We start from the raw sequence: 13,783 nt of genomic DNA, 5'->3' as shown, positions 1-13,783 counted from the left end.
TAGTGTTTACTTATCTAATTAGCTATTAAAACTTAGGACTTGGAAAAGTGTAAAATATGAATGTTTTTGAAAAAAATAATTTTTAACCTATCTCTACCAAGTTTTAAACCTAATTAACCAACACGTTAAAATTAAAATAGAAATAAACATATCATAATAGTTGTTAACCCTCACTTATCTACTTTGTTTTTGGCAGAAATTCTATTATAAAAAAGACAATGCAGGAATATTTGTTGCAATTCCAAGCTTACAGCAGACAAGTGCCTCCCCAGGAAACCGGAAAATCCCTGGTAAAAAGGGACAATATACAGTTACAGGTGTTGGAAGGCTGCTTTTATGAAAAGAGAAACACAATATTTTCCAGTAAGAATCATCGTCTCAGAAATGGAACGTAATAGTAGAAGATGCTTGAACGATAAACAATTGCAATAAGAATCAAAACTAATTGCAGTACGAACATATCAAGCATTTCCATGGTTATAATTTCGAATAAATAAATAAATTTTTTAGTTTGGAAAACTAGTTTTATGGATGTGGATTAATGGTTAGATAGGAAGGTTTGGTCTCACAAATCTTGTTTTTTAATCTTAAACAAAATTATATACACTTATAAGCGACAAGCAAGATTTTCTAATTAAAAAAATCTTTAAAAACAAATTATGATATAATATTTACTCAACATTAACCATAAATCTTCCACCAATTTACTGTTCGAGATGTTCAAATACAACACGCAGGCTTCAGATGATAACAAGCAACCAAGAAAAGATGGGATGGCTCCCCACCTGGGTTCGACTCTTGACGCATGTCAGCGCTGCTCTGCCGCTATTGTAATCATCTCGCCTCTGTATATATGTAAAAATTGCGTATCTAAATTAATATATAGCTTCTAAAATAATTCACTCCCCTCATTCTTGTTTAAGAAAAGATAGTCCTGCTCTTCAATACCAGCATACTGATAACGCATTTATCACTGCAACAACCTTTGCTTATGGTAAATTACTTTCCAGAGATGAAAAATAGGAATTCTGTGGTTTCCTTGCAGGTTCAGCCACCAATAGTATTCTCACGACATCTCGCATGGATGGCCGGTTATTCGGACACCTACTGGTGCAGAGGAGAGCCAATTGGAGTACTAACAACAGCTCTTTTTGGCCCGAGTAACATGAAGCCACAACATGTTGATCTAAGACCTCTGAAATTCCTTCCTTGGCCCGAATTTTACCCTTGACCCACTCTACAATGCTGGTGGCATCTCCGAATTCTGGATCGATGGCCATTCTTCCTGTCAAGAGCTCCAGTAGGATCACTCCAAAGCTGTATATGTCACATTTCTCCTGGACCTCAAGTGTGTATGCACATTCTGCAGAAATCCAAAAGATGCATCAACACCCTCTACTTTCATATGATTCTCAAGTGGATGAAGTTTAAATATTATCAAAATATTTTGCACTCATCAAGGCTCAGTATCAAACGATTGTATACAGATACCAGAAATTCTCATTCAACCATCATAAATATCTGAAAATCTCATTCAACCTGAAAATCTCAGGTAAAAGATCCCTAAAATCCTTAATCCAGTTAACTTCAACTCAAATGATCTCCAACAAACAATCATAAACATATACCAAAAAATAACCTCATTTAACAACCATTTACATATTCTTGGAAGTCTCAGGTAAACACTCATATACATATACCAGAAAATCTCAGTAAACAATCATAAAATCTCAAAGGTAATATTATCAAATATTTTGCGAACATCAAGTTTCAGCATATATCAGGAAATCTCATTGAACAATTATATACATATAATTAAAAATTTCAAGCTAAATTTATTTAAGGGAGAGATTCATTCTCAAGTTTGTCTGAAGAGTGTAAATTTATCTCGTATAATTAAATTTTATACTTTTCAAAAATATTTCAACAAACGCTACTCTATAACATTTTTTTCCTATTTCAACCTATTTAAGTTTGGATTCGAAAATTTCCATGCGCGTTGCTGGGGAGGCCCACATTGATTGTTCATAGATTTTTAATAACATCACAGTCCAGTAACAAATTCACTAGGTTTTTGGACACATTCATATATATATATATATATATATATATTAACTATATATAGAGTAAAATGTGATAGGCTATTTCTTTAAGGTACTATGTAATTGGTTTTAAATTTAGTGGGTAAAAATCTAGCTATGTTAATGGTTAGTGTAGCAAATGATTTTGATGGCTTGGATGGTCCTGAATCGTAGCTACTCAAGTGACAAATTAGCCATACCAGTGATCTCAAGACTTACATTACCTAATAAACTATCTATATAAAAGTTTAGATTCAATATATTTAAATACAAATGTCTTTATTAAAAAAATAATTTACTTTTTTCAAAATTATGCTACTAGCATGGAAGTTGATAGTGATATATAGACTTTGGATCTCCAATAGAAAAGACACTTCTTATTGAATTCTTCTCTCCTATATCAAAAATTAATTTACCTTTTTTCGGAATTTTGTTTACCTATGGGGGATTTCTAATAAAAAATAATAATTTACCTTTTCTAGAATTTTGTTTACTTTTTCTAGAATTTTGTTTAATTTATTCTGTTTTATATAAATTCAAATTTTTTCTTATAAAACTTAAAAAAACATGTAACTTAATTAATGAGGGTTGGATCTGTCAAGTCTTACTAGCACAAATTGTTGAGGATGTCATTCACTACTTAGGGCTAGTGTGGCCTGATCCTAAGTGATTTTGACGGATTAGATGCCCCTAATCGTTGTTTTCAAGTCAGGAGTCAAGCCTTGAGGTTCACATACAACTTCACAAACAAAACAAGAAAAAGTTAAAAAAAAAAACAAAAAAAAAAAAAAAGAAGAAAGAAAGAAAGAAAGAAGAAGAACAAGAAGTTGAATCTAGGAATTCCCCAAATTCATGACTCTAGTTTCAATTTGTTGAATCTATTTTGATAGTGTTTAGTTCTCTGAATAAATGGGTATATTATTGCTTTCAAATTTTAGATTATTTTTTTTAATTGGTTAATTAAAGGTTTTCGTGTAACATTTTGTATTTGATTATCTCTTTTCATTATGTTAATAATGAGAGATGTGTTTTTGAAAACATATATATTTTTACAATTTCTTCTTTCATTTGCCAATTTAAAATGACATCTTTATATTATCAATTAATTAGATTGTTAGAATCTAGTCCCAAGTATATTTTAAACTTTTAATTGATTAGTTAAAATCTTTTCATTAACTTAATGACTATTTCTTTTCATTAAGTTAATAATAAGAGAGGTGTTTTGAAAATCATTTCTTTAAAATTTGTTGTTGTTGTTAATTTGTCAATTTAAAAAGATATTTGTGTACAATTAATTTAGCAAGATTGTTAGAATCTAGTCTCAAACATACTTTAAAATTAATAAAATGACTAATTAAAATTAAAAATACCTTCAATTACTTAAAGAACTAAATAGATTAATGCTCTAAATTCCTTTTACTCCTTTTTTCTAAACCAATATCTCAAATATTGTATAACAAATGTTTCATTCCAAAAATGTAGATAACTTGTCAATTTTTGTGCATCCTTAAAAATTTGTTAAGTAAAAAGACATTAGAACATTATATATGAAATTTTCTATTTATTTCTTTCCTAAATAGAAAGCAAATGTTTTCCTATTCTCGCCCTTTTTTGCAATAGATCCTAAGTCAAAACCCTATTTGAAAGAACTAAATATAAGAAGATCATAGTCATTCTTCTTGTTCCCTAGGAGTTATCATTACCTTATAACCCAATATTGCACAATACTTCCTAGAAGCCTTATTTTGAGCCTATGTCTATGTCAAAGACTCTTACATTTTCACTAACTCTTATGTACCCCTTTTTAACTTTGCTACAAACATGTTCCATATTCTTCCCATTACCCTCTAAATGCAAACTCTGAACTCATCTCTATCCTTGTGTCTAGATAGAAGTAATAATGACATCCTCAATTCCATTTACTTTAAATATACCTTAACCATGTAATAGTGACATCCTCAATACCATTTACCTAAAATATATCTTAACCATGTCAATCTGACAACCATATAAGTGGCCACACTACAGGGTTGATATCTATTTTTACTAGTTCACCCTTCCACACCTTTCGAGCTAAATTGCTTACAATTATTGGAAAATCCGAAACTAATGTCTTCCAATAATTTCACACATTTTTATATTCTTCTTAAGAATTCTTACCTTATCCAAAAATGATAACTTAACACAAGATACTTTTGTATAATCACTTTCTTCTATAGACTAGATTTTTCTCACAAATTGATAGATTTTATTTTGTAACCACCCATATCTTTTGGTTTGGTTTTATCTAGTCATTGTTACTTTCACATTCTTCCATAAACTATAAACTATATTTAGTGAACAAATATCACAAAGATTTGGTAGTTCAGGATTTTCCTAACGAATAGATATGCTTTAGATCCCAAAGGCCTCTAACATTGGGTTTGGCTTTATCTAACCACCTAGTGAGATGAATAGCTTTGAGTATCATTATTTTACCCCTAGATAAAAAGTAAAACACATTTTTTTTTTTAGCCTTTTGAGGATACCTTTTGGAATACATGCGAATGTGAATACGTAAGTATAACTTATAAAACAAAATTTGCTAAAATTAGCCTACCCCATCTAGAGAGCAATATATTATAATAGTCAAAGAATCTATAATATTTTAGAGCTTCCTACCAGTCTAAAGCTCCTAAAAATATACTAGCTAACCTTTATCAATCCATCAAAATTAAAAGAGATTTTTTTGCATTCACCTTTAGCTACATAGAAAGTATTTAAGATCTCTTGGAACTTTTAGCTTAACTTTTGGAAACATTTAGAAACAACAATATATCAAATAAAATGTGAGTCAAAAACACCAAACAAGTCTTTAATCCTTGAATATTGGCGTTTCTTTTTGCTTCTTTTCAACACTACTCAAACTCTCAATTAGCAAGAGAAACAACATGAAAGATAAAGAAAATCCCATGAAGAAAAGAAAATGAGTGTTTCCTCATTAACCAAGAAAGCACAATTCTTTGAATTGAGACCTCTCATGATCTAATTTACACAAGAATAACTAAATTGTATATAAATCAATTTAACTTTATATACTATCTATTTTATCATACACCTATGATAAATCTAATTTTATGGTAAATCTTATTTTATGGTAGTCACTGTTTTTAAGAGATTTTATAATCTTTTTAAAATAAAATCTTTATATAAAAATATCAAAACTCACATGAATTTTCCCATCTACCACAAACCAAAACCATTTTGATGAAGTTAAAACCATTTCAATCAAAACTATCTAAATAAAATACTTTTTATTTTTTTAATAAATAACTTCAAATATATTAAGATAATTATCTTATAAATAGGTTATATATATATATATATATATATATATATATATATATATTAATTAGTTTGCTAAGGAATGTAAGTTCCGAGATGACTGGACCTTGTGGTTTGTTTAACCATGACTAAGGGGCATTTAAACTATCAAAATCACTTAGGTATAATACTTGACCTAAGCTATCCATACCAACTCTTAACATGACTAAATTTTTTCTTGCACACAATGACCAACCAAATTATCATATCAATGTCTACTCCAAACTCAACCCGTCTCAATCATATTTTAAACCACATAATCTTACGATTCACCTTACTCATATAATTTTATGATTTTAAACTTTAAAAACCAAAAGCGAATAAAAACTCAAAGGTAAATCCTCATAGGCCACGTATTAAAAAAATAAAATCAACTGAGAGTACTTATTCACAGGGCGAGGGGACAAAACCAATCAACTAAAAATGAAGGAAAATTTAAGGATTAAATTTAATTAAAAATAAAGGAAAAATTACCATTAATGCGCATGACATAACCTAGAAAATGCTTTTAAAATTCAATGGAATAGTTACCTGGAGCGATGTAGCCATAAGAACCAGCAATGGTAGTCATGGCCTCTAAATCGGTTTGAATAAGCTTCGAGTCTCCGAAATCCGCAATTCTTGCATTCATGTCAGCGTCGAGCAGTATATTGCTGGGCTTGACATCTCTATGTATAATGACAGGACGGCAATCGTGATGAAGATAACATAAACCTTCAGCCACGCCCACAGCAATTCTGTGTCTGGTCGTCCAATCCGGGAGCATGCTTTCTTCCCTGCTCTCATGCAAGAGGCTCTGCAAACTTCCATTTGGCATGTATTCATAAAGAAGAAGCGTGTCCTCATTGTTTGAACACAGACCCAACATTTTTACTATATTCCTGTGTCTAACACTGCTGAGAATTTCAACCTCTTCTAATACTGCTCTCCTTCTATCACTTTCTTCTCTATCAACTCTCCACAGCTTCTTCACAGCAATCACTTTGCCTCCTGGCATTTCTGCTCTGTAAACTGTGCCAGTTGCTCCACTTCCGACCATGTGAGCACTCTCCAAACGCTCCAGAACATCTTCTATTGTAAAGCTCAGTTCCTGGAAGGCAGTCATCTTCCATTGGTCCTCTTCAAGCTTTTCCTCCCTGTATTTCCCACCACCATAGCAGCATGTTTTGCCAACTATGAGAATGAATACTGCTAGACCAGGCAACCATATAATCTCCCATATATTATGAAATTTTTTCTTAGTATCTGAAGTGTGATATGAGGAAGAAGTGAGGTAAGGGTCATTTGAATTCATGCATGGAGACTCTGCTAGGACTCCGCCACAGAGACCTGGGTTTCCGGCGAAAACATTACTGTCTATACCTCTGAAAAGCCCATCTGAAGGGACAGGGCCTGAGAGATTATTGAAGGAGACATTGAAACATTCTAAGGGAGCACAATTCTGAAATTCTAGGGGAATCATCCCGATGAGGGCATTATGGGACAGATGAAGAAGACCGAGACAGGGAAGACTTGCCAGTTCAGGAGGGATCACTCCAGTCAACTTATTTTGGCTCAATTCAATGTACACCAGCTTTTGGCATTTGACAATGTTTCTGGGGAGGCTACCAGAAATCCTATTGCCCTGCAGTTCAAACTTGTATACAAAATTGCAATGTGCAAAGGAAGGAAGATTTCCTGATAAATTTGCAAAGGCGGCTGAAAATATTTGCAGGATTGGTGTTGCCCAGATATTTCGAGGAAGGCTGCCTTGCACAGGATTATAAGAAACATTTAGGTACTCTAGTGTAGGTGAATTAAAGAGATCAGAAGGCAAATATCCAGTGAGATTGTTCCATGACATGTCTACATAGGACAAGTTTTCAAGCTTTCCAAATCCCAGAGGAATGTGACCACTGAGCTTGTTTTGCTGAATCCTGAATCTGTGCAGAGTGGGACAATTTGTAAGATTATAAGGGATTTCTCCTGTGAACTGGTTGGAGAAGAGGATAAGTGCAACTAACTGGTTACCTGCACATAGGTCAGGGGGGATTGGTCCTGTTAATTTATTGAGACCTGCCTCCAAGTATTTTAGCCTAGAATTTCTTCCCAACTGCTCAGGAAGGCTTCCTGTGAAGGAATTGTTCCATATGGCGAAATACGTCAAGCTGGGCAGGTCACCAATTCCGTTAGGGATGTCTTCACTGAGGTTATTAGCACACAGCTCTAGGACTGCCAGACTTTTGAGCCTCGAAAACATTTCAGGAATTGGTCCAGTGAGCATGTTATATGACAAATCTTATGATTTCAAGCTCGTGATATTGCTTAACTGCCATGGTATTGATCCAGTAAGTCTGTTGTTATTCAGCACCAACATACTTAGATTCTGGAACTTACCCAATTCCACAGGCAAGAACCCAGATAAGTTAGCAAATCGAATATGTAAAGACTCTAGCTTTGACAAGTTACTGAGCTGCCACGGAATCCCGCCTGTGTAAGAATTGTATCCGATCTGCATATGCCTGAGCTCTGGCATCTTCCCTAACTCTGCTGGGATCGAACCCGTGATCTCATTGTCCTCCAAATACAGGAATTCTAGGTTGGGGAAGTCACCATACTGGATCGGAATGCTCCCACTAAAGTAACTTCCACCAAGGTTCAGAAACTTCAGCTTACTGAGCTGAGAAAATTGTAATGGCAAGGGGCCAGTAAAGTCATTGTAGTAAGCATTGAACTCCACAAGATTCTGCAAACCCAAAAGGATCTCTGGCAATGATCCATGAAGGAATTCTGGTTGATATACAAGGTTTCTAATTTGGGGAGCCTGAAAATGGCTTCGCTGATTGGTCCATCAAAGTTATTTTGGCTGATATCTAAGTTAACAAGGTGGTCAAGCAGCTCCACTGCTTGTGATATTTTGCCAGTGATATTTTTTCTTGAGAGATCCAGACCCACCACTCTAGATTTATTGTTACAAGTAATGCCAGTCCATGAACAATGTGACACAGTCATGATGCTATCATTGTATTTCCAATCTGATAGATAACCTAAACTGTCTACCAGGTCTGACTTGATTGCAATTAAGGCCTGGATCTCATCTGAAATTTCATTCCCACATGCAAAACCTGAAAAACAAATGCAAAGAAGTATGAATTGAGTTATCGAACACACCTTGTTGTTGGCCTTTAGATCCATTATTCTGGTTTCAGTTTTTCCAATTCTCACTGCTACCCTGACACTGCTAGTTCATCTCAGGCACTCTAATATATCTTCAATGCATATACCACCCTGCACATTACAATAAATAGTTTCACTGTGTCAACAATACCCAACCATTTTCAATCATCATTATGAACTACCCTCTTCGCTCCAATACTGTTTGTGCATCCCATCTGCAATACTACACCTCTTTGCCACACACTATCACCTTGAAGTTGCACTGCATTTTACAACATTCCACACTTTGAATTTAGCATTCTTTGGGGAACAAACTAGTTATTCACAATCTTGGTTGCGATATATTCATTGTATATTCATTCAACACTTCAATTCTCTCACGCATTCTACTCACTGCAGTGCTCTGCAATTTCCAATAAAAAAATGGACTTCCATGAATTTATTCAACCTGTAATTTATTTGGTTCAAAGAATTTGAACACGGACAGCTTGTAGGTCAAAGAATTTCTACAATCTCAGCTAGTGAGTCTTGACCAAAATGATGAAATTGTGGGGCGGGCAGTTTGGCCATTGGGAGTTGTAACATGTAAACCAGATTTTGAACAAAAATTCTTAGAGTCAAATTTCTAGATGCCTTTTGTTTCATTTAAGAATGGTAAATAAATGTGTAGATTGGAGAATCGAGGTGAACTGATGGATTTTCCAATCTGTATTTTGGTTGTAACGTAGGTAAAATAACATGTGGAAATTAATAAATTTGATCATATAAAATATTAAAATTTATTTTGTATAATATTATAAATGGTTGAAAGTAAAATGATAAAAAATGATGTTAAAATCAGAATGATTTAGATGCATAACTAAAAAAATGTTCAAAATTTATTTAATTATAAAAAAAATTATACATTAAAGTTGGTTTTAGTGAAAATTGATCATTATTTTTTTGTTGGATGGTAAATTATATATGATGATGTCTTGAAACAAGAAAAATTATTAGATTGAACTTTTTTTTATATATAATTAATTTTTGGTTTGCAGAATTTTATTAAGATTGTAGTTTAAAGATTTTAGAATTCCATATTGGTATTTTTGTTTTAAAATTTAGTAAAGATACAAAAATATAAAAATATATTTACAAAAAAAATTTATTCTATTTTTTTGTTGGATGCTAAATTATATATGATGATATGTTGAAACAAGAAAAATTATTAAATTGAACATGTTCTAGAATAGTTATATTTTTATATATATAATTAATTTTTTGGTTTATAGAATTTTATTAAGATTGTAGTTTAAATATTTTAGAATTCCGTATTACTATTTTTGTTTTAAAATTTAGTAAAGATAATTTTAAATTGATTGAATTGCAAATATTAACGCATTAGGGTACAAGAAGGTCTTGATCTATTTTTGTATTAAATATAACAATATCATCAATTTAAAATTGCAAATTTTTAAAAAATTGGCTTTTCATATTTCAATGTTGATAAACTTAAAAAGGGTTGAAATTATAGAATATTTAGTTTTCTTTTTCTTAGTGTTATATATAATCTTAATTTGATGTTGTTTGTTTGACTATTCAATGGATTTATTGAACAATTATTTTGTTTGAAAATGGGGTAACCTAATAAGTGGACAAGCTCATTTCTTTTCTCTAATGAAAATTTCTCCTAAAATTGAAAAGAATTTGCTGGATGCCATAGTTTTATTTTATTGATATGTAATAGCCGTCTTGCTAAATAGGGTGTCACCTAGATAAAAATTATTCTTTTTTTGTTTTTACACGTCACAAAAGGAATATCTATAATCTAACAATATGTAGAGCAATTGCACATGAGTGAAATCGGTAAACCATTTTAATTTATGATCATTACATTCAAATTACACCATGCATTAGTTATAACAACAATTGAAATACCACATCAAATCCTTGTAGATCCTTTTCCATGATGAAGTCTTGTCTCTAGTCTAACCAATAATCCCAAAAAAAAATTCTAATCTAGTGGGGAAATCACATCTTAGGAGTTGATTTTTCACCAAAACAATGTAGCTACTTTAATGAGGTAATTCCCCTTGAGTATGGCTCAAGCTTAATGATGAGAAAGAAAACCAAGGACACATGGATACTTTGTAGAGAATTCATAGAACTCCTAAACCAATTCTAATTCAAGCATCGAACTAGTCAACCGTAGTGACATGGATAGGTTACTAATATTACAACATCCCCAAAACCATTTAAGTTTTGATATGCAAAGGATCTTATTACCACACTGGCTCCCGATGATTATCTCTAGATAGATGCATCATACGTGGTAGTGGTGTTAGAACACCCCGAAACAAATAATGGCATAGGAAAATACACTCTCAACCTCATAAATTGACTGAAACCAAGTTAGAGTAGTAATTAGTCTACTTCCCCAAGATCACAATTTAAATCATAGATTCCTTATTTAGACACAATTTCTCAACATCTCCTCATATACTAGCCACTTCTCTCATGCAAGCATCTCTTTTTTGCAATTATGTCAAAAGCAACAACTCTCTCCAATATTATCTCGTTTCCTCCCCCTTCCTCCTACTATTGGTTGTGGAGCTTAATTATCTTATTGATTTAAAGGTCTTGTCTTTTAGCCCCGTTGGACCCTAATTATTGATGGGGGGTGTAGGGGGGCTTGCCCCCTACTAGTGTTTCCATGGGGTCTAGGGGAAATGGCAACAATTCTTTGGAGCCCCCTCAACGCGGGCTTGAGGGAAACACCCTAGAAGATTTTTTTTGGAAAAAAATCATCACAAAATATTGTAATTCCATAATAAATCTATATTTTTCATCATTGGGTCACAGATCTGATGGTAGATGTTAGCATTTTTTAACCATAGAAGGAAACCCTCTTTTATGAGCGAATTGTATTGTGGATGTGTATTATTGAGAGAGCATTATAATTGAGAGGGATGAGACTATGAGAGAGAGAAGAGGATGTTGTAGTATAGGTTCTGCAAGTTGAAATCCCTTCATTTCACTAGACAAAATAAAAGGAAGGACTGACTATTTCTTTGTGGGCATAGCCCAATACAAGTGCACTATGTATATTGGTGTATTATTTGTATTATTTCATTCTATGTTTTATTACCACATTCATTTTGATTTTATTGCTCTGTGTTTTATTCCTAACAACTAGTATCGATGTCGAAGGTTTATTTGGTGGATAAAACTCACAAGAAAGTAAGGTTCTCAAATTCTAGTGGGAGTAATGGTGGGAGAAGGTTTTAGGTCAAAAAGTTTAATGGATAAAACTATCAACTATGGAATATGAAATAGAATATTACATATATAAAAAATAAAAAAAATCTACCAGTGGGAAGAATAACAAAGAATCCAATGATTATGAAAGATGAAGAATGGGAGATTCTTGATAGAGAGGCATTGGGAATAGTAAATATCTGCTTAGAAGCATTGGTGGCTTTTAGCAATTTGAAAGAAAATACAATGGACAATTTGATGATGGAATGGGCTAAACTATACCATAAAACCTAAGCTTCCAACAAGGTATTTCTTATGAAGCATTCATTTAGTATAAAGATGTCAAAAGGTGTGTCCATTTTTCATCATTTAAATTAATTTAACATGGTCACCAATCAATTAAGTTTTGTAGGGGTAAAAATTGATGTGAGGTTAGGGATCCTTTGATTGTGCATTCGTTTCCATAGAACAGAATGGATTGGTCATGGCTTTGTGTGTTTTACTCTAGTTCACACACTTGTTGTAGTGGCTACAACCACCCTCCAAATTTTTACCTTAGCTTTGTTTTGGAGCCTCCCTACCAACCTTTCACAGCAGCATGTCTTGCTTCATCAGGTACACAAGCTTCAGTGTTTTTCTTGCAGAATGACAGTCTGTCCATCAGATCTTGTTGGGTTCCCCTCACAGCTTGTTCCTCCGGACTTTGTCCAGTTGCAGGCTAAGCAACTCCATCAAGAAATTGCACAATTCTGGAGGGCAACCAACGTTCCCTCCAGAAATTGCGCAATTATGTCTGGCAAACTGCTGGGCTCCAAAATTGTGTAATTCTACCAGTCAGGCTTCATCCAGAAAATTGTGCAATTCTTTCCAACATGGCTGCTTAGCCTAGAATTTTCACAATCCTGGGCAGCAGTCAGTTTCTCTGCCCATAAATTGCGTAAATCTTCTAGGTAGCCAGCCCAACTCCCTTCTAGAAATGTGCATTTTCTCCCAGAAGTTGAACAGACTGTTGCATGTGGAGCTAAGTTGACTGGTTCCCTTCGAGACCGAGCAAAATTGACTTGTATGCATGGGCTGCTTCTCCCAAGGCGGCATGCAAAGGAATCCCTTGATTCAAGGATCTACTTTTAATAGCTAGAGGTTACATGCAAGGATCTTTTCAGAAACCTCCCACCAAGTGTTTCTCTTCCATGATTTGTGGCATGCACGTCACATCTTCGATTTTATCAAAACTCATCAACTGGACACTGCAGAGCTCATTCCTCACATCTAACTTGCAGCTCTGGCATCCCACATTGCATCTAGGAGTCATTGGCGCATTCAACTCAACTGTCTTGGGGTAAGCTTGTTGCTCATGACTTGCATCACATTTCTATCGCTTTTTCTGTTTCACCTTGTGTGAGTGTTGTCTGCTTGATTTCAGTGAGCGCTTGCTGTCGCTTGCATGCATACTAGCTTGTACTAGCATCATTTCAGTTTTCGTTTATATCTCACTATTGTCGCATGCATGACACTATTTTTCACGGACGGTCACCGTTGTGGCGACTCGCTTCACACACATGCATGCTTTCCAATTTTCTAAATCTTGCACTTGTTGTTTGCATGAATGATCTTTCAATCTCGTTTGCACTCATCTCACCATGCATTCAGACTTCTCATATATTCAGTCGCCCGTCGGTTGGACTGGACTGCCTTGGCCCGGACTGTGCCTTGCCCGACTAGCACTGCGCATTTTTTGAAGTGAAGGCTCTACCTTCCCTCCAGAAATTGCACAAGTCTAGCCAGGAACTGACCTCTAGGCTTGTATTGCATAATTCTTGGAGGCAGTGTCTTGCTGACCCTAGAAATTGCGTAATGCAGTTTGCTAGTTGCATGTCACTGTTGACTGAAATTTCGCATTGCGCTGTTTCAGTCATCAGCAGGACATGCTAGACTATGCATTGTGT

General features: G+C 33.9%; 1 pseudogene; it reads right to left on the bottom strand.

Annotated features, from left to right (window-relative positions):
• Window positions 1-989: 989 nt before the first annotated feature.
• On the bottom strand, window positions 990-8,618 carry LOC149254041 (uncharacterized; annotated as a pseudogene).
• Between the last annotated feature and the right edge of the window lie 5,165 nt (window positions 8,619-13,783).

This window comes from Pinus tabuliformis, chromosome 7 (assembly GCF_031772625.1).
Source record: "Pinus tabuliformis cultivar Carrire ecotype Pingquan chromosome 7, CPIR1, whole genome shotgun sequence".
Lineage (NCBI taxonomy): Eukaryota > Viridiplantae > Streptophyta > Pinopsida > Pinales > Pinaceae > Pinus > Pinus tabuliformis.
This window is presented reverse-complemented; position numbering and strand designations above follow the sequence as displayed.